The following is a 24,803-nucleotide window of genomic DNA, read 5'->3' on the forward strand; positions in this document are numbered from 1 at the left end:
TGCCGGCTTAGCGCCTTATGATAGTCGTGCACTGCCTGCTTTAGCACAGCAGCAACCTCTTGGGGCGATGCAACTCAATTTCGGCGAAGGTGGCGCTAAGCTGCGCCGGTCGCTAAATTTAGCGATCGCCCGGCTGCAGCGTCCCAAACGTGGCGATACTGAATTTCTAGGCCAAAGAATATAAGAACTTAACAATACCTAGTTCCTTTTACTGCAGTCGATGATGACAAACGTGTCCTGTTCTAATGGAAATAAGATGTCCAAAATTTCAACAGACTTCGGGTTTTTGTCAGTTTGGCCACCGGGCACTTCAGGACTTCAAAACAGCTCAAGAAACTTACAGCACAGAGCAAGGCCATTCGGCCCGGCGGCCTGTGCTGGCAAGTTGTGTTTCTTATTTAATCCGTGTGTTAATGTTAAAATAAAAGATCTCTGTGAGAGATCTGTGTGTTTCTGTTAACTTGGATTCAGTTCTATGTCCCCACTCTAACACCCAACGTGGGAGCTGTGAAAGTCATAAATAATTCCTGCATAGCTCAGCCATGTAAGCAGAAAGATCCCAGGATCCGATTCTGGATTCCCGCTGTATGCAAGTTCGTCACAGAAAAGGGGTCTAAATGATGAAATATGCTCCTGAAACACTGGTGAAAATTCTGGAATGCCAAGTAATTAAAGAGAATTTACCCCATTCTATTAGCATAGTGGCATTGATTATCAGTCTATTTTCAGGGAGGCTGCAAGGCTGGTTGGTGGTCAGGGGTAATGGAGGTTGTGGTGTTAAAGAAGCTGGGGTTGTTCTCCTTACAGCAGAGAAGGTTGGGAGGAGATTTGATAGAGGTGTTCAAAATCATAAGGGGTCTAGACAGAATAGAGAGAAACTGTTCCCATTGGTGGAAGGGTCAAGAACCAGAGGACACAGATTTAAGGTGATTGGCACAAGAACCAAAGGAGAAATGTGGAAAAACATTTTTACGCAGCAAGTGGTTAGGATCTGGAATGCACTGTCTGATAGAGCGGTGGAGGTAGACTCAATCGTGGCTTTCAAAAGGGAATTGGATAAGTACCTGAAGGAAAAAATTTGCAGGGCTATGGGGAAAGGGCAGGGGAGAGGGATGAGCTGAAGTGCTCTTGCAGAGAGCTGGCACGGGCTCGACGGGCCCAATGGCCTCCTTCCGTGCTGTAACCATTCTATGGTTCTATGATTTTATGACGGTGTGGAACAGGCTCCATGGTCCAGCTGGTCTTTTTCTATCTGTTTTTGTTTGTTTGATACTGAAAGAGATTCCCTTGTAAGTGAAATGACTTCAGCTACAATGTCACTTCATGTGGAATCTGCAGATGGAAAATGTTGAGTGGGATGATTTGCAGGAACGACTAAATTATACAATAAAATCTGATATTGTGAAATATCAGGCCATGCCTTATAATACTTGCTTTTGTAAACTGTATGAAAGGCAGCTATGAGGAGTCATTCAATAATTTATGGCAAGCTGAAGAGATTCTGAGGTCGCTTAGTGTATTCAATATATTGTGTTATTCCTCAAAGCCAAGGTATATCGATTGGAATAACTGAATTCAATTGTAATTGTTGCTCTGTTTTATTAACTCGCTGTAAAATAAAGTAGTTTAATGATGTGCAATGGGTCTCGTCTTACACGGTGTTTGCTCAAAGAGATTGAAGAAGTCCCTGTGAGAAAGACACGAATATCTGATTCAACTCAACAGGGGACACATAAGATGGGCTTTAATTATTTTGTGCTTTCTTGCAGCAACACACTGAACGATTGCTTGAAAGCAAAACCTGTCTAGCTTCAGTGTCAATTCATGTTGGGCCCATAGAAAGAAAGCATTAACTGGGACGACATGAAGTATGGATTACAAGATTTATTACAGGCTGGTGTGAAATATCAGGCCATGTCTTACAACCATCTCGCTTTTGTAAACAGTCTGCAGGGTGACTGTGAAGAGGCAATACAAAACTTAAAGGAAGCTGAAAAGATTCTGAGGGAGAATCATAAACATGAATTTGAAAGAAGATGCATCATCACCTATGGAAACTAGGCCCAGTCCTACCTCGACAAGCTGGAGATGATCTGTAAACGATTTATTAATGGCTCTCGGTATACAGCACTGATACCTGAAGTATACGAGGAGAAGGGTTGGTCACTGTTGAGTTCTGCTAGTCAATATTATGAAGAGGCAAAGGAATGTTTTAAAAAGGCTCTGGAAGAAGATCCTGATGACACTGAATGGAATGTTGGTTATGCGACTGCTCTGTTTCGTCTGGAAGGGTTTTCTGGTACACCAGAGAGCCGTGAACGCAGTCAATCAGTGAAGCAGTGGCGATGTGTGCTGGAGCTTGATCCAGATGACTCTGTAGCTATGGTGCTGTTGGTTCTAAAACTACAAGGGCTAAAAATTGAGTAGCGCCTCAACTGAGGCGCTAAATTCGCCGGGGCACTAAAAGTAGCACCCCGGAAAAATTAGCGTCCCTGCGCCGGAAATTGAGTGGTTGCACCCCAAGAGGGAAGCGGGGCGCTACTGGAAGTGTCCCGCATCCATCTTTGGGCGCTGTGAGTCAATATTGCGGCGTTATATGCCGCAGTGCCACACGCTGCGGCACGTTGCGCTGTGGTATTGCAGGCCTTCATCCCCTTCTTAAAGGGGAGGGGCCTCGTGCAGCATGACCTGGAGCCCAGCTGGGCCCCTGGGGATCGGGAGCACAGGCAAAAGAGCCCGGCACTCAAAAGAAGTGCCGGGCTCTTGGAGCACAGCCAGCACTCTGCAGGGGGGCGGGGGGGCGTTTCAGGAGGTCTGGGACGGGAGCGCAGGCAGGTGCTGGCAGGCAGCCAGCAACAAAAAATGGCCGCCCCGCACCTCGCCTTTAAATTGCACCTCCCTGGCCGCAGGTACGCCTCCCTGACCCCGTCGGACATAGCGTCCGGTGGTAAGTCAGGGGGCGCTCCCGAAGATCGTGGCCAGGGTGTGAACAGGGCGCTGCGCACGCCAATGACGTCATCGCCAGCAGCGCAGCGCTGCAGGGCGCTACCGGTTAGCGCCAGCACTAACCTCCCGCTGAATTTTGCAGGAGGCGTGGGCAGTACTGCGCCCAGGCGCTAGCTGGTTTGCGTTCTGTTAGCGCCCTCTTAAGGCGCTAACGGGAGGCGCAACCAACTGAATTTTTCCCCCCAAGAGTTCAAGGAAAAGGAGGAAGCTTTCAAATTAGTTGAACAAGCATTGCAGAAGTCCCCTGACCTTCCATATGTAACGCGTTATATAGCAAAATTTTTGAGAAGAGAAGGAGATGTGAAAAAGCTGTGGCGCTGTTGAAGAAAGCATTAGAAATTAGGCCAAACTCTACCTTCTTACACCACCAAATAGGTCTGTGTTAGAGAAAAAAACTATTTCAACTGATCAACAATCCAGGCAGCAAAAACCATCGCAATCCTGCTTTTCAACAGAAAGCTGAATTGATTAAACTATGTAAGTACCATTTTAAAAAGGCATTTGAGCTCCGCCCATTAACTTTTATTTTTGCAAAACTGGATTTTGCAGGAATCTGTTCATTAAATGGAGAATATCTCAAAGCAGAGGAGATCTACAGCAATCTACTGAAATTAGAGGATAATCGTCCTGATAATGAGCAGGCAATATGTTTCCAGGCTGGGTTATTTGAACTGCGTCACAAAAGATCTGAATCAAAGGCCATCACACATTTTCTGGAAGGACTTAAAATCTAACGTGGCACAAAAGCTTGGGAATTGTGTTGCTCAAACTTGAGAAAGATTGCAACAAAACAAATTGACAGGAATCCCAGAAACAGCAAGGCGTTTGGTGTTCTTGGGTTACTGCACCAGCTGGACGGGGAAAAGTGTGAAGCTATTGATTGCTTTGAAAAGGCCTTGGAGTTTGATCGTGACAATGAAGAATATCGACGTGCTCTTTGTGAATTACGCCTTTCTATCCAGGTCAACGCTGACATTCCCAGCTGAAACTACACACAGTGGGGTAGAGTTTCTGCTTCGGGCTCAAACTGCACTTGAAATTTTGCTGGTTATGTTACAGTTCAAGTTTCCGTTAAAATGCATTTGCGTAAATACTATCGTAAGAGTGTTGTGCCTTTCACCTGTTTAATGCTCTTTAGAACAAACTACACATGTTTGATTTATGTAACCTACTGGTTCAGATACGATCATTTAGCACAGTGCAAGTTTTACTACTGGATTGCAACATTTATCTGTTGTTATTATTGATCTTTTGGCCCCTTTCAGGTGGTGTTGATTGCTAGAGATCTGATTGGTCGATAGGAATCACATGACCCGCAACTCTTCTTCTTCTGCCAATACGTTGGTCGATGTGATGTGACTCATATCTTTAATACTGCTCTAGTGATCTGATTGGTCTGTGGGAACGTGTAACCTACGGGAGGGGCCTGACTGGTTTCTTTTCTTTCAATAATGACAGCCACTCTGATTCCTTGTTTTATCTGTGCCGTGCTCCCGTGACAACATTACCAGTCTGGGGCCGGAAGGGTTGCCCTCGGGGGCTTCAGGCTGTTGGTCTCATGTGCCCTGCCCTGTTCACTGTGTGCAGATTATTTTGTATATTTAACATTTTTGAATACAGCGACACTGAGCGGGCTGCAAAGGATCAGGGACTCAGCTTTTTTTTCTTCTGGTGGGACGGCGAGTTGGTGATGGGGGGGCATGTCCTGGAAGTGTCCACTCCCTATATATTAATGGCCCTGACCCCGGGATTGGGGATGGTGTCAGTTCTAGTGCAGACTGGTTGTCGGGAAGGTCTGCCCCAGCCCAGTTCCAGTAGCTCAATAGCCCGACTAGAATTTCTAGCTCTAGGTGTTAGAGACACTGAGATCAATTTACCATGGAGATGCCACTGAAGCATGTCGTATCAGTGGATTCCAGAGGAGGTGACTGAGGAATATGGTGACAAGGTAGAGTTGAGATCAACCAGACAGGTTGGGTTTTGTTGGTTCTTTCTCTGTTGGTCAACAGGCCTATGTTGGGAATAGGGCCCATGGAGATTATGACATCAAACACTTCTCATGTTCTGGCACCACTACCCCTGGTAAGCAAAACAGTGGTGGTTGGTTTTGTTTAACAGTTTCAGTTTCGAGTTTCACATTCAGGAGACAATTAAGCTGGAAATGATAACACACTGAGCACTGTTCTCAATCAACATACCATTAGAGGTAAAGTTGAAGAAGTAATTTGTCAAATTTTCGATCCAATCGGCATGATGAGGTAAAGATCATTGGAATTCCATCTGTATTTAAATTTACATGTAGACTATTGAACAAGGAGCTTGTTTTCAGAAATACAATAGTATACGTTGCAAAGCAGTTGAAACGCATAGAGCTGGGATTATTTGTTCACAGTGAGACATACAAATAAGGGTATACTGCTGCACCAAGACTGCTGATTGTCAGAAGAAATGAGGGCAAAGGCAGATCTGTTTATAGTATTATATCATGTCAGATTTCAAATACAATTAAAATTAATCTCCACTTAGACTTTGCAGATAATACAAAGTTAAACTTAAATTCTAAACTATCATAATGCTCCTTAAAACCTACCTCTTTGGCCAAGCTTTTGGTCATATGCCCTAATATCTCCTTATGTTGGTCGATGTCAAATCTTAGTTGATAACACTCCTGTGAAGCTTGGTATGTTTTACTATGTTAAAGGTGCTATATAAATACAAGTTGTTGTTGTTGCTATACATACTCAGTACTCACAGCTACTTTCTTACCTGCAAGTGGGTAGCGGTGTTCACAGTGCTTTTGCTGAGAGTTCACCTACTACACTTTGGAGCTCTGATCTATCAGATCAGGGTGGGTGCCGCTTATGCTGCATTAGACTGGACCTCAGATGCGGATCAAGATGACCAGCAACAGCACCAGCACCAGCACCAGCCTGCGGTCACAGACCGGTAGCTGCATATCAGAGAGGGCAGCAGCAGAGAGGGCAGCAGCAAAGAGGGCAGCAGCAGAGAGAGCAGCAGCAGAGAGAGCAGAAGCAGAGAGGGCAGCAGCAGAGAGGGCAGCAGCAAAGAGGGCAGCAGCAGAGAGGGCAGCAGCAGAGAGGGCAGCAGCAAAGAGGGCAGCAGCAAAGAGGGCAGCAGCAAAGAGGGCAGCAGCAGAGAGAGCATAAGAACATAAGAACATAAGAAATAGGAGCAGGAGTAGGCCAATTGGCCCCTCGAGCCTGCTCCGCCATTCAATAAGATCATGGCTGATCTGATCCTAACCGCCAATCCACTATGACAGGATTATCTCCTGAATCTAACAGCATTAGACACACGAAAACAGGAGCAGGATCAGGCTACACGGCCCCTGGGCCCGCTCCGCTACCCACAGGGCCATGACCTATCCGAACCTAGACTCATGTCCAAATTCCTGCCCGCTCCCCGTAACCCTTAATTCCCTTTTCTACTAGGAAACTGTCTATTTCTGTTTTAAATTTAAGTAATGATGTAGCTTCGACAGCTTTTTGGGGCAGCATATTCCATGGACCTACCACCCTCTGAGTGAAGTAGTTCCTCCTCATCTCAGTTTTGAAAGAGCAGCCCCTTATTCTAAGACTATGCCCCCTAGTTCTAGTTTCACCCATCATCTGGAACATCCTCCCTGCATCCACCCGATCCAACCCCTTCATAATCTTATATGTTTCAATAAGATCGCCTCTCATTCTTCTGAACTCCAATGAGTAGAGTCCCAATCTACTCAACCTCTCCTCATATGTCCATCCCCTCATCCCCGGGATTAATCGAGTGAACTTTCTTTGTACTGACTCGAGAGCAAGTATGTCCTTTCTTAAGTATGGACACCAAAACTGTATGCAGTATTCCAGGTGCGGTCTCACCAATACCTTGTACAACTGAAGCAATACCTCCCTATTTTTATATTCTATCCCCCTAGCAATGAAAGCCAACATTCCATTGGCCTTCTTAATCACTTGCTGCACCTGCATACTAACCTTTTGAGTTTCGTGCACCAGGACCCCCAGATCCCTTTGTACTTCAGTACTTTCAAGTTTCTTGCCATTAAGATAATAACTTGCTCTACGATTTTTCCTGCCAAAGTGCATAACCTCACACTTTCCAGTATTGTATTCCATCTGCCAAATCTCTGCCCACTTACTTAGCCTGTCTATGTCCCCTTGCAGGTTTTTTATGTCCTCCTCACTCACTACTTTCCCTCCCATCTTAGTATCATCTGCAAACTTTGATGTGTTACACTCGGTCCCCTCCTCCAAATCGTTAATATAGATTGTAAAGAGTTGGGGACCCAGCACTGACCCCTGCGGAACACCACTGGTTACTGATTGCCAGTCTGAATATGAACCATTTATCCCAACTCTCTGCCTTCTGTTAGATAGCCAATCCTCTATCCATGCCAGAATATTACCCCCAATCCCGTGATTTTTTATCTTAAGCAATAATCTTTTGTGTGGCACCTTGTCAAATGCCTTTTGGAAGTCTAAATACACTGGCCTAGAAATTGAGTGCCCTTAGCGCCGATTTTGCGGCGCTAGAGGGCCTAGCGCTGCAATTGGCGCCGGCGCCGAAATTGCCTGGGGCCCTTCCGCCGCGGTAGACCGGTAGCGCTGCGCCGGCCCCGATGACGTCATCGGTGTGCGCAGCATCCCGGTTGCCATGCCGACGGGCCCCAGCGCCGAAATTCAGTTGCGGCCGCCTCGCCCGTGGCAGCCGCAACTAAGACTCTGGCAACAGAGTCTTACCTGACTTTGCGCCGGCGCATTAAAGGCCCCGCGGCGGCCGGCCGCTTTCCCGCCGGCCGCCTGGCCGCAGCTCACTCCCCGGACTTCCCCCCCCCACCCCCCCCCGGAACAGAAGCAAGCCCGGCACTTGTCCGAGGTGCCGGGCTCATTTTTAAAACGAGTATCGCGGGCCGCGGCCGGGTGCAGGCAGCTCCTCCTTAAGGGAAGGAGGAGGCCTGCACTTCCCGAACCTGCCGCACCGCAGCGGGCGCCGCAGCGCTGGAATAGCGCCGAAATTCAGCGCATAGCGCCAGTTTTCAGGCGCTAACAGCTTTCAGCAGCGCCGGCAGCCGTTTGGGCGCAGAAGTTGTGAATTTTGGGCCCGACCAGCGCGACTTAGCTCCGGCACTAGCTTCCGGCGCTAAAGCCCTGGCTGCGCCAAAACTCAATTTCTAGGCCACTACGTCCACTGGTTCACCTTTATCCACCCTATATGTTACTTCCTCAAAGAACTCCAGCAAATTTGTCAAACATGACTTCCCCTTCATAAAACCATGCTGACTTTGTCTTATTAAATTATGATTATCCAAATGTCCTGTTACTGTCTCCTTAATAATGGACTCCAAAATTTTACCTACCACAGATGTTAGGCTAACCGGTGTATAGTTTCCAGCCTTCTGTCTACTGCCCTTTTTAAATAAGGGTGTTACATTAGCAGTTTTCCAGTCTGCCGGGACCTTTGCTGAGTCCAGGGAGTTTTGGAAGATTATTACCAATGCATCCACAATCCCTACCGCCACTTCCCTCAAAACCCTGGGATGTAAGCCATCAGGTCCAGGTGATTTATCCGCCTTGAGTCCCATTATTTTACCAAGTACTACTTCCTTAGTGATTTTAATCGTATTTAGCTCCTCCCCCCCTATAGCCCCCTGCTTGTCAAGTGTTGGGATATCCTTGGTGTCCTCTACTGTAAAGACTGATACAAAATATTCATTCAGTGTTTTTGCCATCTCCATATTTCCCACCATTAATTTCCCGGTCTCATCCTCTAAGGGACCAACATTTACTTTAGCCACCCTTTTTCTTTTTATATAACTATAAAAACTCTTACTATCTGTCTTTATATTTTTTGCTAATTTACTTTCATAATCTATCTTCCCTTTCTTAATCAATCTTTTTGTTATTTTTTGCTGTCTTTTAAAGTTTTCCCAATCCTCTATCCTCCCACTAGATTTGGCTACCTTATATGCCCTTGTTTTTAGTCGAATACTATCCTTAATTTCTTTACTTAGCCACGGATGGCTGTATTTTCTTTTACACCCTTTTTTTCTCAGTGGAATATACTTTTTTTGGAATTTGTAAAATAACTCCTTAAATGTACACCACTGATCATGTATCGTCTTATCCTTTAACCTATTTTCCCAATCCACTTTACTCAATTCCGCTCTCATACCTTCATAGTCTCCTTTATTCAAGCTTAGCACGCTTGTTTGAGATACAGCCTCCTCACTGTCTAACTGAATATGGAATTCAACCATGTTATGGTCACTCATTCCAAGGGGATCCTTTACTAGGACATTTTTAATTAATCCTGTCTCGTTACACAGGACCAGATCTAAGGTTGCTTGCCCCCTGGTTGGTTCAGTTACATACTGCTCAAGAAACCCATCCCTAATACACTCAATGAACTCATCCTCAAGGCAGCCCTGCCCAATTTGATTCGTCCAATTTATATGATAGTTAAAATCCCCCATAATTATAGATGTTCCCTTATTACAAGCCTCAACTATTTCCTGATTGATACTCCGTCCAACCGAGTTGCGACTGTTCGGAGGCCTATATACTACACCCACTAGTGTTTTTTTCCCCTTATTATTCCTTATCTCCACCCAAACTGTTTCATTATCCTGATCCTTTGACCCAATATCATTTCTCTGTATTACAGTGATTCCTTCCTTTATTAACATAGCCACCCCACCTCCCCTTCCTTCCTGCCTGTCCTTCCTGATTGTTAAATAACCTGGTATGTTTAATTCCCAGACATTGTCACCCTGCAGCCATGTTTCTGTAATGGCCACAAGATCATACCCATATGTAGCTATTTGTGCCTTTAACTCGTCTATTTTGTTACGAATGCTACGTGCATTCAGATAGAGAACTTTCAAATATGTTTTGTGACACTTAGTTCCTGCTATTGCCCTTTTTATTACTTTACCTTTTACTCCACACCTTCTACCCCTTCCTGACACGCTCTGGTTTTTAATTTCCCCACTGCTACCTAAGTCTATGACCTTCTCTGTCGTCATTTGTATTATTTGCTCTCTGGGAACCTCCCCCCCACTAGTTAGTTTAAAGCCCTCTCTACAGCCCTAGTTATATGATCCGCCAGGACTCTAGTCCCAGCACTGGCCAAGTGAAGCCCGTCCCAACGGAACAGCTCCCTCCTGTCCCAGTACTGGTGCCAGTGTCCCAGGAAGCAAAACCCATTTCTCCCACACCAGTCTTTGAGCCACGCATTTAACTCTCTTATTTTATTTGTCCTAGCCAAATTCGCTCGTGGCTCAGGTAATAATCCAGAGATTATTACCCTTGTGGTTCTGCTTTTTAATTTGGCCCCTAGCTGCTCAAACTCCCTCAGCAGAACCTCCTTCCTTGTCCTATCTATGTCGTTGGTAGCAACATGGACCACGACAACTGGATCCTCCCCCTCCCACTCCAAGTTTCTGTCCAGCCCAGAGGAGATGTCCTTAACCCTGGCACCGGGTAGGCAACACAGCCTACGGGACTCTCGCTCTTGGCTGCAGAGAACTCTACCTATCCCCCTAATAATACTATCCCCTACCACTACAACATTTCTATTTACTCCCCCCTCTTGAATGGCCCCCCTCTCCACGGTGCTGTGGCCAGGTTGCTCATCCTCCCTGCAGCCCCTGCTTCCGTCTCCACAGGGAGTAAGAAGCTCGAACCTGTTGGACAAGAGCAAGGGCTGCGGCTCCTCCAACACTACCTTCTGGATCCCCGTACCTGCCTCACTCGTGGTCACACCGTCCAGTCCCTGACCATGGGCTACATCTGAATTAATTAACTTCATAGGTGTGACCACCTCCTGAAACACAGAGTCCAGGTACTTCTCCCCCTCCCTGATGTGTCGCAGTATCTGAAGCTCAGACTCCAGCTCATCAACACGGAGCTGGAGATCCTGTAGCAGCAGACACTTGTCACAGATGTAATCACCGTAAGCCTCAATGGGGTCTACCGGCTCCCACATCTCGCAACAGTAACACATCATCTGCTCCATTCTATGTAATTAATTATAATTTTTTTTTATTTAATTAATTGGATTTAAATTAAATCAATCCCTCTAAATTACACCAGTTTAATGGTTAACCAACTGTCTCCCTTACAGCACAGACCCTAGAAAAAAACCGCCGAATTTAAGCTTGTAATAAAAAGAAGAAATACTCACCAACCAATCCAACCAATCACCTACCTGCTTCCTGGTGACGTCACTCTTGGATTATTTTTTACCTCTATCCTCTGCTGTTGATTTGGTATGCCTCTGGTCGCTGCCGCTGGTTTTTATGCCGGGTTATAGCTCCTCCTCCTGACCTCGCTGCTCACTCCTAGGTCCGATGCTGGTCTCGGGCCTCTGGTCGCTGCCGCTGGTTTTTATGCCGGGTTATAGCTCCTCCTCCTGACCTCGCTGCTCACTCCTAGGTCCGATGCTGGTCTCGGGCCTCTGGTCGCTGCCGCTGGTTTTTATGCTGGGTTATAGCTCCTCCTCCTGACCTCGCTGCTCACTCCTAGGTCCGATGCTGGTCTCGGGCCTCTGGTCGCTGCCACTGGTTTTTATGCCGGGTTATAGCTCCTCCTCCTGACCTCGCTGCTCACTCCTAGGTCCGATGCTGGTCTCGGGCCTCTGGTCGCTGCCGCTGGTTTTTATGCCGGGTTATAGCTCCTCCTCCTGACCTCGCTGCTCACTCCTAGGTCCGATGCTGGTCTCGGGCCTCTGGTCGCTGCCGCTGGTTTTTATGCCGGGTTATAGCTCCTCCTCCTGACCTCGCTGCTCACTCCTAGGTCCGATGCTGGTCTCGGGCCTCTGGTCGCTGCCGCTGGTTTTTATGCCGGGTTATAGCTCCTCCTCCTGACCTCGCTGCTCACTCCTAGGTCCGATGCTGGTCTCGGGCCTCTGGTCGCTGCCGCTGGTTTTTATGCCGGGTTATAGCTCCTCCTCCTGACCTCGCTGCTCACTCCTAGGTCCGATGCAGCAGCAGAGAGAGCAGCAGCAGAGAGGGCAGCAGCAGAGAGGGCAGCAGCAGAGAGAGCAGCAGCAGAGAAGGCAGCAGCAGAGAGGGCAGCAGCAGAGCGGGCAGCAGCAGAGTGGGCAGCAGCAGCAGAGAGAGCAGCAGCAGAGGGGCAGCAGCAGCAGAGAGAGCAGCAGCAGGGAGGGCAGCAGCAGGAAGGTGCAGCTCGCAGGAGGCCATACCCACCACACCGGGTGCCCAGGCAGAGGATAAGCCTCTTCCACATGACAGAACAGCAGTGTCTCAGGAGGTTCAGGTTGTTGCGTCAGGTGGCGGCAGACATCTGCAGCCTGATGGAAGATGACCTGCTGTCAGCTGGGCCTGATGGCCATGCTTTAGCACTGGCTGTCAAAGTGACCAGCGCCCTCAACTTTTTTGCCTCGGGATCCTTCCAGGGCTCTACTGGAAACTTTTGTAGGATCTCCCAGCCGGCCGCCCACAAATGCACAAGACAGGTGACTGATGGCTTGTTCGCCAGGGCTGCCAATTATTTAAATTTTGCCTGCGCTGATGCCAGTCAGAATGAGCGAGCACTAGGGATTGGGTCTCTGGCTGGCTTCCCACGGGTGCAGGGTTTCATCGTCTGCACACACGAGGTAATCAGGGCACTCCGCAGATCAACCAGGAGCATTTGTCAACCACAAGGGCTTCTAGTCCATCAATGTGCAGCTGGTGTGCACCCACAAAAAGATGTTAATGCAGGTGTGTGCAAAATTCCCAGGCAGCTGCCTTGATGCTTTCGTCCTGTGGCAATCCACCCTCCCAGATGTCTTCACACCTGGAAACAGAGTTAACTGGTGGCTGCTTGGCGACAAGGGATATCCACTTCAAACGTGGCTGATGACACTGCTCAGAAACCCGAGGAATGATACCCGAGAGCACTATAATCAATGCTGTATTACCACCAGAAGTGTCATCGAAAAAGCCATCAGCTAAAGATAAGCTTCAGAGAGGTGCGAGAACTATAGAGTAGTGATAATGGGGGACTTCAGCTATCCTAATATAGACTGGGATAGTAATAGTGTAAAGGTCAGAGAGGGGGAAGAATTTCTTAAGTGTGTTCAGGAGAGCTTTCTTGATCAGTACGTTTCTGGCCCAACGAGGAAGGAGGCATTGCTGGATCTTGTCCTGGGGAATGAGGTGTGTCAAGTGGAGCAAGTGTCAGTAGGTAAATTGGAATCAAAGATTGGCAGGCAAAACTGTAATCGAGCAATAGGCTGCCTTAAAGAGGAGATGGTTCGGGTACAGTCGAGGTACCTTCCCAAGAGAGGGGAAGGTAGGGCAACCAAAGTCAGAGCTCCCTGGATGACAAAAGAGATAGAGAGCAAGATGGAGTAGAAAAAGGGGTGTATGACAGATGTCAGGTTGAGAATACAAGTGAGAACCAGGCTGAATATAGAAGGTTCAGAGGGGAAGTGAAAAAGGAAGTAAGAGGGGCAAAGAGAGAGTATGAGAATTGATTGGCAGCTAACATAAAAAAGGAGTCCAAAAGTCTTCTATAGGCATATAAATAGTAAACCGGTAGCAAGAGGAGGGGTGGGCTGATTAGGGACCAAAATGGAGACTTATGCATGGAGGCAGAGGGCATGGCTGAAGTACTAAATGAGTACTTTGCATCTGTCATTATCATGGAAGAAGAAGCTACCAAAGTCATAGTGAAAGAGGAGGTAATTGTTAAAGAGGAAGTACAAGAAAGGCTGGCTGTATTTAAAGTAGATAAGTCACCAGGACCGGATGGGATGCATCCTAGGATGCTAAGGGAAATAAAGGTGGAAATTGTGGAGGTACTGGCTATAATCTTCTAATCCTCCTTAGATGTGGCAGTGGTGCCAGAGGACTGGAGAATTGCAAATGTTATACACTTGTTCAAAAAAGGGTGTAAAGATAAACCCAGAAACTACAGGCCAGTCAGTTTAACCTCAGTAGTGGAGAAGATTTAGAAATGATAATCCGGGACAAAATTAACAGTCAATTGGACAAGTGTGGAATAATTAAAGAATGCCAGCATGGATTTGTTAAAGGCAAATCATGTTTAACTAACTTGATTGAGTTTCTGGAGAAGGTAACAGAGAGGGTTGATGAGAGCAATACTGTTGATGTGGTGTACATGGACTTCCAAAAGGCGTTTGATAAAATGCCACATAATAGGTTTGCCAGCAAAGTTGAAGCCCATGGGATAAAAGGGATGCTGGCAGCATGGATAGAAAATTGGCTAAGTGACAGGAAACAGAGAGAAGTAGTGAACGGTTGTTTTTACGACTGGAGGAAGGTACACAGTGGTGTTCCCAAGGGGTTGGTACTAGGACCACTGCTTTTCTTGATATATATCAATGACTTGGACTTGTACAGGGCACAATTTCAAAATTTGCAGATGACACAAAACATGGAAGTATAGTGAACAGTGAGGAGGATAGTGATAGACTTCAAGAGGACATAGACAGGCTGGTGGAATGGGCGGACACGTAGCAAATGAAATTGAACACAGAAAAGTGCGAAGTGGTACCTATTTCTTTGAGAGATAGAATTCTGGCCAAACCTCATACTGAACATTCAGGGATGGTCAGTACGAAATCAATTGCAAGAAGCTTCCTTTACTGGCCTGGATTGGACAGTGATCTTCAATCCCTTGTCAGCAAATGCGGCGTTTGCCAAAATTGCAGAAACAAACCACCCAAAACTACACTATAACCCTGGTCATGACCAAGCAGGCCTTTTCAGAGAGTACATGTAGCCTTCTGTGAGAAAGCAAATGATTATTTTCTGGTATTTGTAACAGAGCAACTATTACAATTCAATTCAGTTATTCCTCTCCTGTGCAACAAATTCTGTGGCATTTACTATGTTGGGAGGGTCTTGGATCATGCAGGAGTCCAAACTCCGATCCCATCCGATCCCGGCCCCGGTGTCCTGCCATTGCCGCAAAAAGGCAATCGACATACCCGTTGGGCAGATCCGTTCCGACCCCCACACACGCACGTAAATGCCCTGCTCCTCCTTCCACCACTTGTTCCAGCACACTTCCACTCCCCCATTCGTCCCAGTCTGTCGGTACATATCGTCCCCCACTCTCTCCCAGTCCGCAGATCTGTTACCCCTGGCCTGGTCCAACTTACTCAACCAACACCACTGTCGCAAGGGAATGTGTCCCTCATATTTTAAACAAACGTGCTTCCCCTCGGTCGCCCTAACCCGTGTGGCTATGATCTGCAGCTTGGGACACGGTATGGATGCTTCCCCAAATGTGAAACCGGTGTGGCTGGAGTATCTAGTCGAATTCGACCCGAACAACCCCAGCCACCTTCCCTCGTGGAAGTAAGCAGCCATCCCGTCTGTATCCCCTGTCCTACCCCCCTGTGTCACGGTGGGTCCGTTTCCTCATGTGCAGCCATAGAGGAAGGACACCTCGGTGTCTCCTCTCTTCATGTGTCCCGTTCCGACTAGAATTATGAGCACGCTCAGTCTTCGTGTTGTCTCCATCTTACTTCTCCGGTTTCTTCTGATTACTATATTAAGACAAACAGAAAAAGCAACACCGCTCTGTGAGAAGTTTTTCCTCCACAGATCTGGCTTTCGTTATTTACATATATTTATATATAGTTTGTTCCACGTTATCGAGTGCCCTCGGTTAAAACCTCTCCAGCCGGGGCCTCTTGCGGCTTGCGGTCGGTGAGTAAGGAGGCGTCCATGGCACCCTAGGCCATGGTATCCGACTGCTTCTCCTTACCGCTCCGTCCTCCGGGTCATCATCATCGTCCCACACCATGGGAGGAAGACCCGCATCCACCAGGCTCATTATCGTGCCCTGGTTTCTCCTTGCCTTTGTTTCCCCCTCCTTGGGGTTAAACAACTTGCACTGGTTGATGTGATACCATTTCATGCGTTTCGGGAGTCTCACCGCATATACCATGGGGCTTGACTTATCTATGATGTTATAAGGCCCCATGTCCAGTGGCTCGAATGCCCCTACGCGGACATAGTTCCTGACCATTACCTGGTCTCCCACCTTCCACTCGTGGGTTCTCTGGGGCTGTAGCAACAACCGATTTTTTCGGTGCTGGCTCCCCAGGTTACTGGCTGCCTGCCAGTGAATCTGTTTGAAAGTGTCAAACAGATTCTGGACAAATCTGTCCCAGTTTACCTCCCGGACCTGAGCTTCTGTGAGGACCGGTGCCAACACGTGGGTGGGGTGGGCATAATTCTCCCGGTCATAAGCTTGTGTGGGGAGTACCCTGTGCTTCTGGAGGGCTGGCCTGGCCACCCATTAAGACTAGAGGCAGGACCTCGTCCCATCTCTGCGGGAATGGGCTTATCTCCTTCTTCAGTCTTTCTTTCAGTGTCCGGTTCATGAGTTCCACAATTCCCGATGACTGGGGATTGTGAGCCACATGCCACTTCCCTTGTATTCCCAAAAGTTTTAAGGTGGCCTGCATCACCTGTCCCGTGAAATGGCTCCCTTGGTCGGACTCCACGACCTGTGGCAGTCCCCAATGCGAGAATACTTCCTTCACTAGGATCCTAGCTGTCGCTAGTGCCGTGGCTGCTCGGCATGGGAAGGCCTCCACCCACTTCGAGAATATGTCCACCAGGACTAAGCAGTACTTGCTACCTGCTTTAGTGGTGGGTAGTGGTCCGATGAAATCGACCTGCAGGGACCGCAATGGCCCCTCTAACCTGTGTCCTACGGGGGCTTTTCTGTGCTGGGGATTGGGGTTATTAGCCACACACACCAAACAATTCGCACAGAATTCTTTGATTTCCTCCCTGAGATGGGGCCACCACCCCGCCTCCTCTACCCTTTGCCAGGTAGTTTACGGCCCTGGGTGTCTCGGCTCCAGGCCCCCATGGGCCAACTGGAGGAACTCCTCCTGGTGCTGTGCTGAAACTATCCAACGATTCCCTTTGAAAAGCATCCCCTCCTTAACCGTGATGTCCGCTGCTTTGAACAGACCCTCTACCGATTCGCCGTTCTCCCTTTTAACAAGGACGGTCTTTAGTACGGGATCCTGCACTTGGACTTTTGTTAAGTCTGGGGCCAAAGCTACCCTCTGTGTGCCTCCCTTGTCCCGGATTGCTGCTACCGGACCTGCTTTGTACGGATCCCAGAATACTCCTTCCCTGGCCCCTTGTTTGACCAGCTCGTCTGCCTTTTGGTTGCCCTCCCACTTGGGCTCTGTCTTTGAATGGGCTTTAACCTTGTGTATGTAGTAATCTCCCCGGGTGCCCGCGACTTTTAAAATTCTCCCTAGCAACAGTGCTGTTGCTAGGAGCTTCCCATCTGTGGACTTGAAACCGTGCCTGCCCCAAATGGCCAAGTCCTCCGTGTATGAATTACAGGTGAACATGGAATCTGAGCAGATGGTATTGGGGGTGGGGAATTCGTCGGGGTGGGTAACCGCGTACGCCACCGCCGACAGTTTGGCGTGCTGAGTGCCAGGGTGCTGGGGAGTATAATGGCCTTCACTACCTTAGCTGTGGGGTCATAAATGTCGCACCCGGTGAGATAATCCCCGTTCACCACTGAACTGGGCCCGTCTACGTAGATGTCCCGGCCTGTCGGGTGTATTGCGGCCGGGAATCCCATACCTACGTGTCACACCCCTTCTACAGTACATGCATGGGCAGTCCCTGGGTAGATTAAATTCATAGCCAGCTTTGGCTCTGTCAACCTCTGCACTCTCAGATTCATTTGCGAGAGCAATAAAGTCCAGCGAGCAATACGGGCACTGCTCGCTGTTCTGTCCTTTATCCTCCCGTTTAACAATATCTGAGTGGGGGTGTGGTGAGTTAGTAAAGTTATCAGGGATGATTCCGTAAAGAGCTGGGAGTGCTTTATGGCCCAATGCGTGGCTAGGAGATGCCCCTCACAGTTGGGGTATCCCCTTTCTGCCTCAGTGAGAACCCTTGAGGAGTAGACCATGGCTCGTAGCTTGCCGTGCCGCTCCTGGAGCAACACCGCGCTCAAGCTATCCCCGCTGGCTGCTACCTCAAAAAGGAATTCCTCACTACTGTTAATGGCTCCCAACGTGGGTGCCATCTGTAAATTCTCCTTGAGGTGGGTGAACGCTTCCTGGCAGTTCTGGTCCCACTCCCACCCGACTCCCTTGCGGAGGAGCCAAAGCAGAGGGGCTGCCATGGCTGCATAACCCTCTATACAGTCCCTGCAGTACCCTGTGAGTCCCAGGAAGGATCTTACCCCTGTTACATCCTTGGGGGCTGGTAACTCCTGTACTGCCTTTCTTTTTGCCTCATCTATCGCTCGCTCACCAGCCCTCACGGTCAGCCCAAGGAATTTGACTTCCTCCCGACTGATCTGGGCATTCTTTGGGTTCACTTTAAACCCTGTCTCCTGCATCAGCCTCAACAGCTTGTCCAGCAGTGGCCCGTGCTCCTCCCCCTCTGCAGCGAACAAAAGCAAGTCATCCACATACTGGATTAGCTGGTTGGGTCGGCTGAAGTCTTTGAGTTCGTCGGCCATACACTGGTGAAATATGGAGGGGCTGTTGTGAAACCCCTGGGGAAGGCATGTCCAGGTGTACTGTTGCTCTTTAAATGTAAAGGCAAATTTGTGCTGGTCTTCCCGTTTGAGGGGAACCGACCAGAACCCATTGGATATATCCAGCACCGTGAACGTGGTTGTGGTCGCTTGAATGCTCCCTATGAGGTCAGCAACAGCCGCGACTGTGGGCGCACAGGCTGGGATATTTTTATTGAGCACCCGATAGTCCACGGTGGCTCTCCACGACTGGTCGGGCTTCTTAACCGGTCAAAGTAGTGAGTTTGCGTGAGTGGCTATCGGCCTCAACACCCTCTGTTCTACGAGGGATCCCAGTGCCGTCTCTAAGTCGGCATCAGCCTCTCTGGGGAAACTGTACTGTTTCTGTGGCCGTGACATGTGGTCCCCTTGCACCCTGACTTCTACCCCTGTCACCCTGCCACAGTCGTGCTTGTGAGTGGCGAATGCAGCGGGGTTGTCCCGCACGTTCGCCTGATATTTGGCTGGGGTATTACAGGCCAACTGCTCTAGGTCGTAATTCCCCTTGGGCTTCATAGTACACACACTACCCCTTCCTTCCCTATCTCTTGGGATCACTAGCACCTCCTCGGCTTTATCTGAATCCACTGTCCCCCATAGGCAGTGATTTCTTAAATCCACAATCACTCGGTTGGCTAACATAAAGTCAGCCCCGAGGGCTCCTGATTCTGGCTGTTCCCATTGCATCAGGACACACTCCCACATGGTATGGAGGGATCCTAGTTCTACGGCCAAGGGTTTTGAGATTGCCGCAACCTGCTCATTCCCTGTGAACCCCACGAGTCTCAATGGGACCCTGTTGGACCAGGGTGAATCGGTTGGGTTTTTTGAATGGACCACTGTGCTGGAAGCCCTGATGTCCACCAAATATTTGCCCTGCATCATCTTCACCCCCATCTTTACACAGGGCCTGCCCCACTCATCGTACGTGAGCCGACACAGGTACTCAGGTTGGGCGCGTGCTAGTCAGGGTGGGGGGCGTACGGATGCGCTAGGCGCTTCACTGCTCACAGCAGCGCCTAACTTGCCTTTGTCCTTCCCCATAGCCTTCCGTAGGGCGGTCACCAGAAGGTCGAACGACTCGCCGGTCGTCTCCTCTGCCTCTGTAACACGTGGCTTTTGCACTGGAGGACCCCCTGGGACTGGTCTCCCCCCTTTGGGGAACGGGCAGTCTCGCCTCCAGTGGCCCATCTTCCCACACCCGAAACAAGTCCTGGACTTGTCGGTACTAACCCCTTCCTGTCGCCAATCCTCCCTATTACCCTCACTGGCTTTCATTTCGTGGACCCTTCCCTTTGGTTTGACCTCCTCCCCGGAATTGACCTTAAAGGCTAGACAGCTTTCTGAGTATGCCTGCCTCTGTATTCGCGAGGTCCTCAGGGTCAAACCACACTTCTGCCCTGACCCTGATCCTTGGCAAGCTGTTCGCCACAAGGACCCTGAGCCAGTGATTCCTGGGGGCCCCTATGAACTGCGCGCGGTCGAGCGTCCCTCCAGTTACCTTTACATACACAGGCCATAGCCTGTTTGCGAATACATCTGGTGCCTCGCCGGCCAGCTGCCTAGTCCGTTCTACTTGTAAGAACGGGCTACCCTGGGTATGCCCCATGGCCCTCAGGATCTCATCTTTCAACCTCTCTGTGGTGCCCCCTCCCAGCTTTGTGGCTGCGGATACGCTCTGATACAATCCCCCGTCAAGGGAGAACAGCATCAGCCTGTTGATCTCACCCTCACTACATCCGTTGAACCCCCCTATCTGTTCTACTTCCATAAAGCGAACTGAGGGGTCCCCGTCCCGGTTGAACTTGGGCATTCCTGATAGCATGGCTTGCAGCTGAGGGGTTGTGTACGGGACCACGTAATCGCTCTGCAGAGGACCCTGGTCAACGTTTGGTGCGGGTGGACTGAACTGCTGCTGCCGCAGAGGCCACATTGGACTCGATGGTGCTTCAGGCGCCGGTCGGACTTCCCTGTCCTGAGCCCTATCATCAGGCTCCTGACCCTCCTTGTCCCAGTCTACCCCGGTTTCCCCCGGTGACATTAAACAGGCCATAACTCTGGCTCCGGACAAGGCTTGGGTCAAATTTTGGATCCTTTCCTTACATTGTCTGTGATCTGCTTCCTCATAGCCTCTACTCCTGGCTACTTTATAAGCTATCTTTATATCCCTTAGCTGGCCCTCCAAGCTGTTAGCTCTCGCTGTTAGCCTTGCCTTTTCTCCCCGTAGGGCCTGCTGGTTTACCTTGGCCTCTGTAACCTGACACTGTAGGTATTCAACCACGTTACGGGAGATCTCTTCGTGCGCACGTCTTTCCTACCTTTCCTTGTGCAGTTCCTCTAATAGTCTACTCCCGACTATGTCCCTTGAATCTGACCTATCCTCAGACTCTTTAAGTTCATTCCATAGCTTTTCAACCCACTCCCTGAGCAGTTGAACTTGCTTCTGCAGACACAGGAGCCAAATCGCTTTCTTCTTTGACTTCCTGTGACCTGGGCTACCTATCCACTCTGCAGCCCTATCCTGCGGACTCTCAGAGTGCAGCCTCTCCAGCACCCATGGCTGAGACACGTTAATCTTATTGAACAAGTAGGAGGAAATCTTATCCTCCATTCCGGGTCTCTTGCCCTTAAAACTGTCCATGATCTGAAACAAAACCTATCGTCCTGCCGCGGTCGCCAATCTCTGTAAGTGGTTTTCTTGGGCGCATCGGCACCGAAAACACACCTCTTACTACAAGTTCTGGACGATAGGGATTATATGGAACAGATCAGACTCAGACACCCGTTTGAGCTCAACCGTATTGTGTTTAATAGGATTTAACAATAACACTCGTAACAGTACAAAACGATACAACACAGGCTTGTCCAACAAGCCATACAGTGCTAAATTACCACGGTCTAATAAAAGAACCCTCCCGTGAAATAAACTAACACAGGACCCCAGCACTAAACCCCTCTAAGGTTTGGTTGGAACTTACAATCACCCCCTCACACAGCTAAGTGGTCTTGTGGATATGTAGGCACAGGCAATATGCTCACCCCGATTGCCCGTTGTCTTGCTTGCAGCTTCTTCCTGTACATCTCACTCCTGGTTCCATACCACCGATGCAGTATCCAAGTTCCAGTTTGAGTCGAGGTCCATTGATGAGGGATGAAGAGCAGCGCTCAGCTTCTGGCGGTGTTCCATCGAGCCGAGCCTCACTCGGAAGACTCGCTGTAGACTGATGCCGAGGAGAAGAGAGCAGCCCCTGAACAGCTCCTGATATACCCAAAACCCATCGCCTTTTCCTCCCGCCAATACTTATCGATGTATTGACTCAAGTGATCTGTCTGGACCCCCCTGTAGCCTTCTGTAAAATGATACTTTGTTTCCCCGCTCCCAGGCCTGGCACCTGAAGAGACAATGAGCGCTGATTACTGGATGTCTGTCGTTTCCTAAGTTGATGGCCCCCATTAGCAGGTAATGGGTTTCAATCTCAAACCAAACTTGCTTACCTGGCTTATCTCCTGGAAGACAATGACCTGGCCATCTCCTGCCTTCCACCAGTTTCGGTTGGGACTGTGAGTGTCTCTGAGTTACCTCTCGGGGTATTGTTCCCAGTAATCATGTTAGATGGTGATGATGTCAATGTGAGATGGCCATTTGCATATGAATGCACCTTAGCCAGGTTGGCCTGGCTTGCAATCCGTTTCCCTAAGCCACTCCCACAAGCTTGCCCAACAGTACAGTTCTTTTATTGGGGTTTTGGATATAAAATATGATTCATAAAAATGGCCAGAAAGCTGGTGCTACAGGGCGCAGCAGACCATGACGATTCTGGAGACCCTGGCTGGTGCATACTGAAGGGCTCCTCCAGATCTGTCAAGGCAGATGCCTGGAAAGAGCCTGAGGCGAAGAAGTTGAGGGCACTGGTGAATTTGACAACCACTGGTAAGGCATGTCCACCCGCTCCTCTGGGCTGCAGGTCTTGCTCCAGCAATGTGCAAATCTCTGCGATGATCTGGCATGATAGCCTGAACATCCTTTGGCCCTGTGATGAAATAACTGTGTTCTGATATTTGTACTTGTACTTGTAATGTCTGGAATGTTCCACCGGGGGGAACCACTAATGCTCCTCCCTGGCCCCACCCCTCTTCTGGTATGTTCTACCAAGGGCTCGGTCGATGATGAACTCTGTTAACTCTGCCATGATTCTTATTTAATAAAAGGCTTCAGTCTTAAGCTTTAACTTCACGGATTCGGGCAGTTATTTGGCACATCAATTTTATTAAATAACAACTTTTGGAAGATGGATCGATTTTTGAAACCAGAGCGCCTGGATATCGATCCCCATTCGGCAGATGCGTCGAAGAAATTTACGCATTGGCTCCGATGTTTTGAACACTTCATCGCATCATCGACCGATCCGACGGTTAACAAGTTGGGTCTTCTAACCAACTTGGTAAGTCATCAAACTTACTCTATAATTGAAGATATTACTACATATGAAGAGGCCCTCGCAGCTTTTAAAGCCCAGTACCTTAAGTCGGTTAACGAAGTATACGCCAGGTATCTCCTGTCTACTCGCAGGCAATTACCCAAGGAATCTCTGGACGATTTCCTGCAGGACCTTAAGGCTTTGGCTAAGGGTTGCAACTACAAGGCTGTCTCTGCCATAGTGTATCAGGAAGAAGCCATCCACGATTCTTTCATATCTGGCCTCCGATCTAATTATATTAGACAGAGACTCCTCGAGAACGACTCGTTAGTTTTAAAAACGGTTGTCGCTGCTGCTCGATCGTTAGATGTAGCCCAGAAGAATTCAGAAGTGTATGCATCAGCCCATGCATCTCTCTCAGCCTCGTGTGTTCCGAGTATGGAGGCATCCATAACACCAATGGAGCCCCCACTTAATCCTATTGTTGCGGCTGTGCCCCATGGGTCTAAGTGTTATTTTTGTGGCCAATCTAAACACCCCAGGCAAAGTTGCCCAGCCAGAGAGGCTACCTGTTTTAAATGTAAGAAACGGGGACATTTTAGTAAAGTGTGTAAGGGTAATCCTGTACCCGATGTCTTCTCTGCTGCCGCCTATCGTTTTACTCTAGCCTCGGCTACGGTTGACCAGACCATACCGTGTTCCTTGTCAAAATCTATGATGGACATTAAGATTAATGGTCGTCCTACTGGGTGTTTGATAGACTGTGGCAGTACTGAAAGTTTTATACACCCCAACCTTGTTAACTCCTGTTCATTGAAGGTGTATCCTACTCGAAGTGAAATTGTGATGGCGTCCAAATCCCTTACTTCGGAGGTAACTGGATATTGTAAAGTCACATTGACCGTTAAGGATACGGAGTATAAGGACTTTAAACTCCTCATATTACCTCAGTTGTGTGTGAACTTAATATTAGGCTTGGACTTCCAGTGTCAGCATGAGAGCGTTACCCTTAAGTATGGTGGATCTCAGCCTCCGCTCACAGTCTGCGGCCTTTCTACTTTAAACGTAAGTCCACCTTCTTTGTTTGCGAACCTTGCTCCTAATTGTAGACCTATAGCGACTAAGAGTCGACGGTATAGTTCAGAAGATAAAACATTTATAAAAGAGGAAGTGGAAAGGCTTCAACGGGAGGGAATCATTGAACACAGTGGTAGCCTGTGGCGTGCCCAGGTGGTGGTGGTTAAAACTAATGAGAAGAAAAGACTTGTGGTCAATTATAGCCAGACTATAAACTTGTATACCCAATTAGACGCCTATCCTTTGCCTCGTATTTCTGAGATGGTGAACCAGATAGCTCAGTACCGCGTGTTCTCCACCATTGATTTAAAGTCTGCCTACCATCAACTCCCCATCAAAATAGAAGACCGACCTTATACGGCCTTCGAAGCTAATGGGCGCCTGTACCAATTCCTTCGGGTGCCCTTTGGAGTGACGAATGGGGTATCCGTCTTCCAACGGGAGATGGATCGTATGGTGGATGAATACGTGTTGGAAGCAACATTCCCGTACCTGGACAATGTTACCATCTGTGGGTGTGACCAACGGGAGCATGATCAAAATCTCGCGAAGTTCCTAGAGACTGCAAAGAGGTTAAACCTGACCTACAACGAAAACAAGTGTACCTTCAATACTACACGTTTGTATATTCTTGGTTGCGTTGTGGAGAATGGGGTAATCGGGCCAGACCCTGAAAGATTACGCCCACTTAAGGAATTACCTTTACCTCACACTGTAAAAGCTTTAAGAA

The 24,803-nt window shown here is 48.7% G+C and overlaps 1 pseudogene; it reads left to right on the top strand.

The window, feature by feature from the left end:
* LOC147113615 (interferon-induced protein with tetratricopeptide repeats 5-like) overlaps nt 1-2,061 on the top strand; it is a 51,411-nt pseudogene extending 49,350 nt beyond the window's left edge.
* Nucleotides 2,062-24,803: the final 22,742 nt, after the last annotated feature.

The sequence above is a fragment of the Somniosus microcephalus genome, chromosome 8, assembly GCF_052327205.1.
Source record: "Somniosus microcephalus isolate GS21.2 chromosome 8, FLI_Smic_1.0, whole genome shotgun sequence".
Classification (NCBI taxonomy): Eukaryota; Metazoa; Chordata; class Chondrichthyes; order Squaliformes; family Somniosidae; genus Somniosus; species Somniosus microcephalus.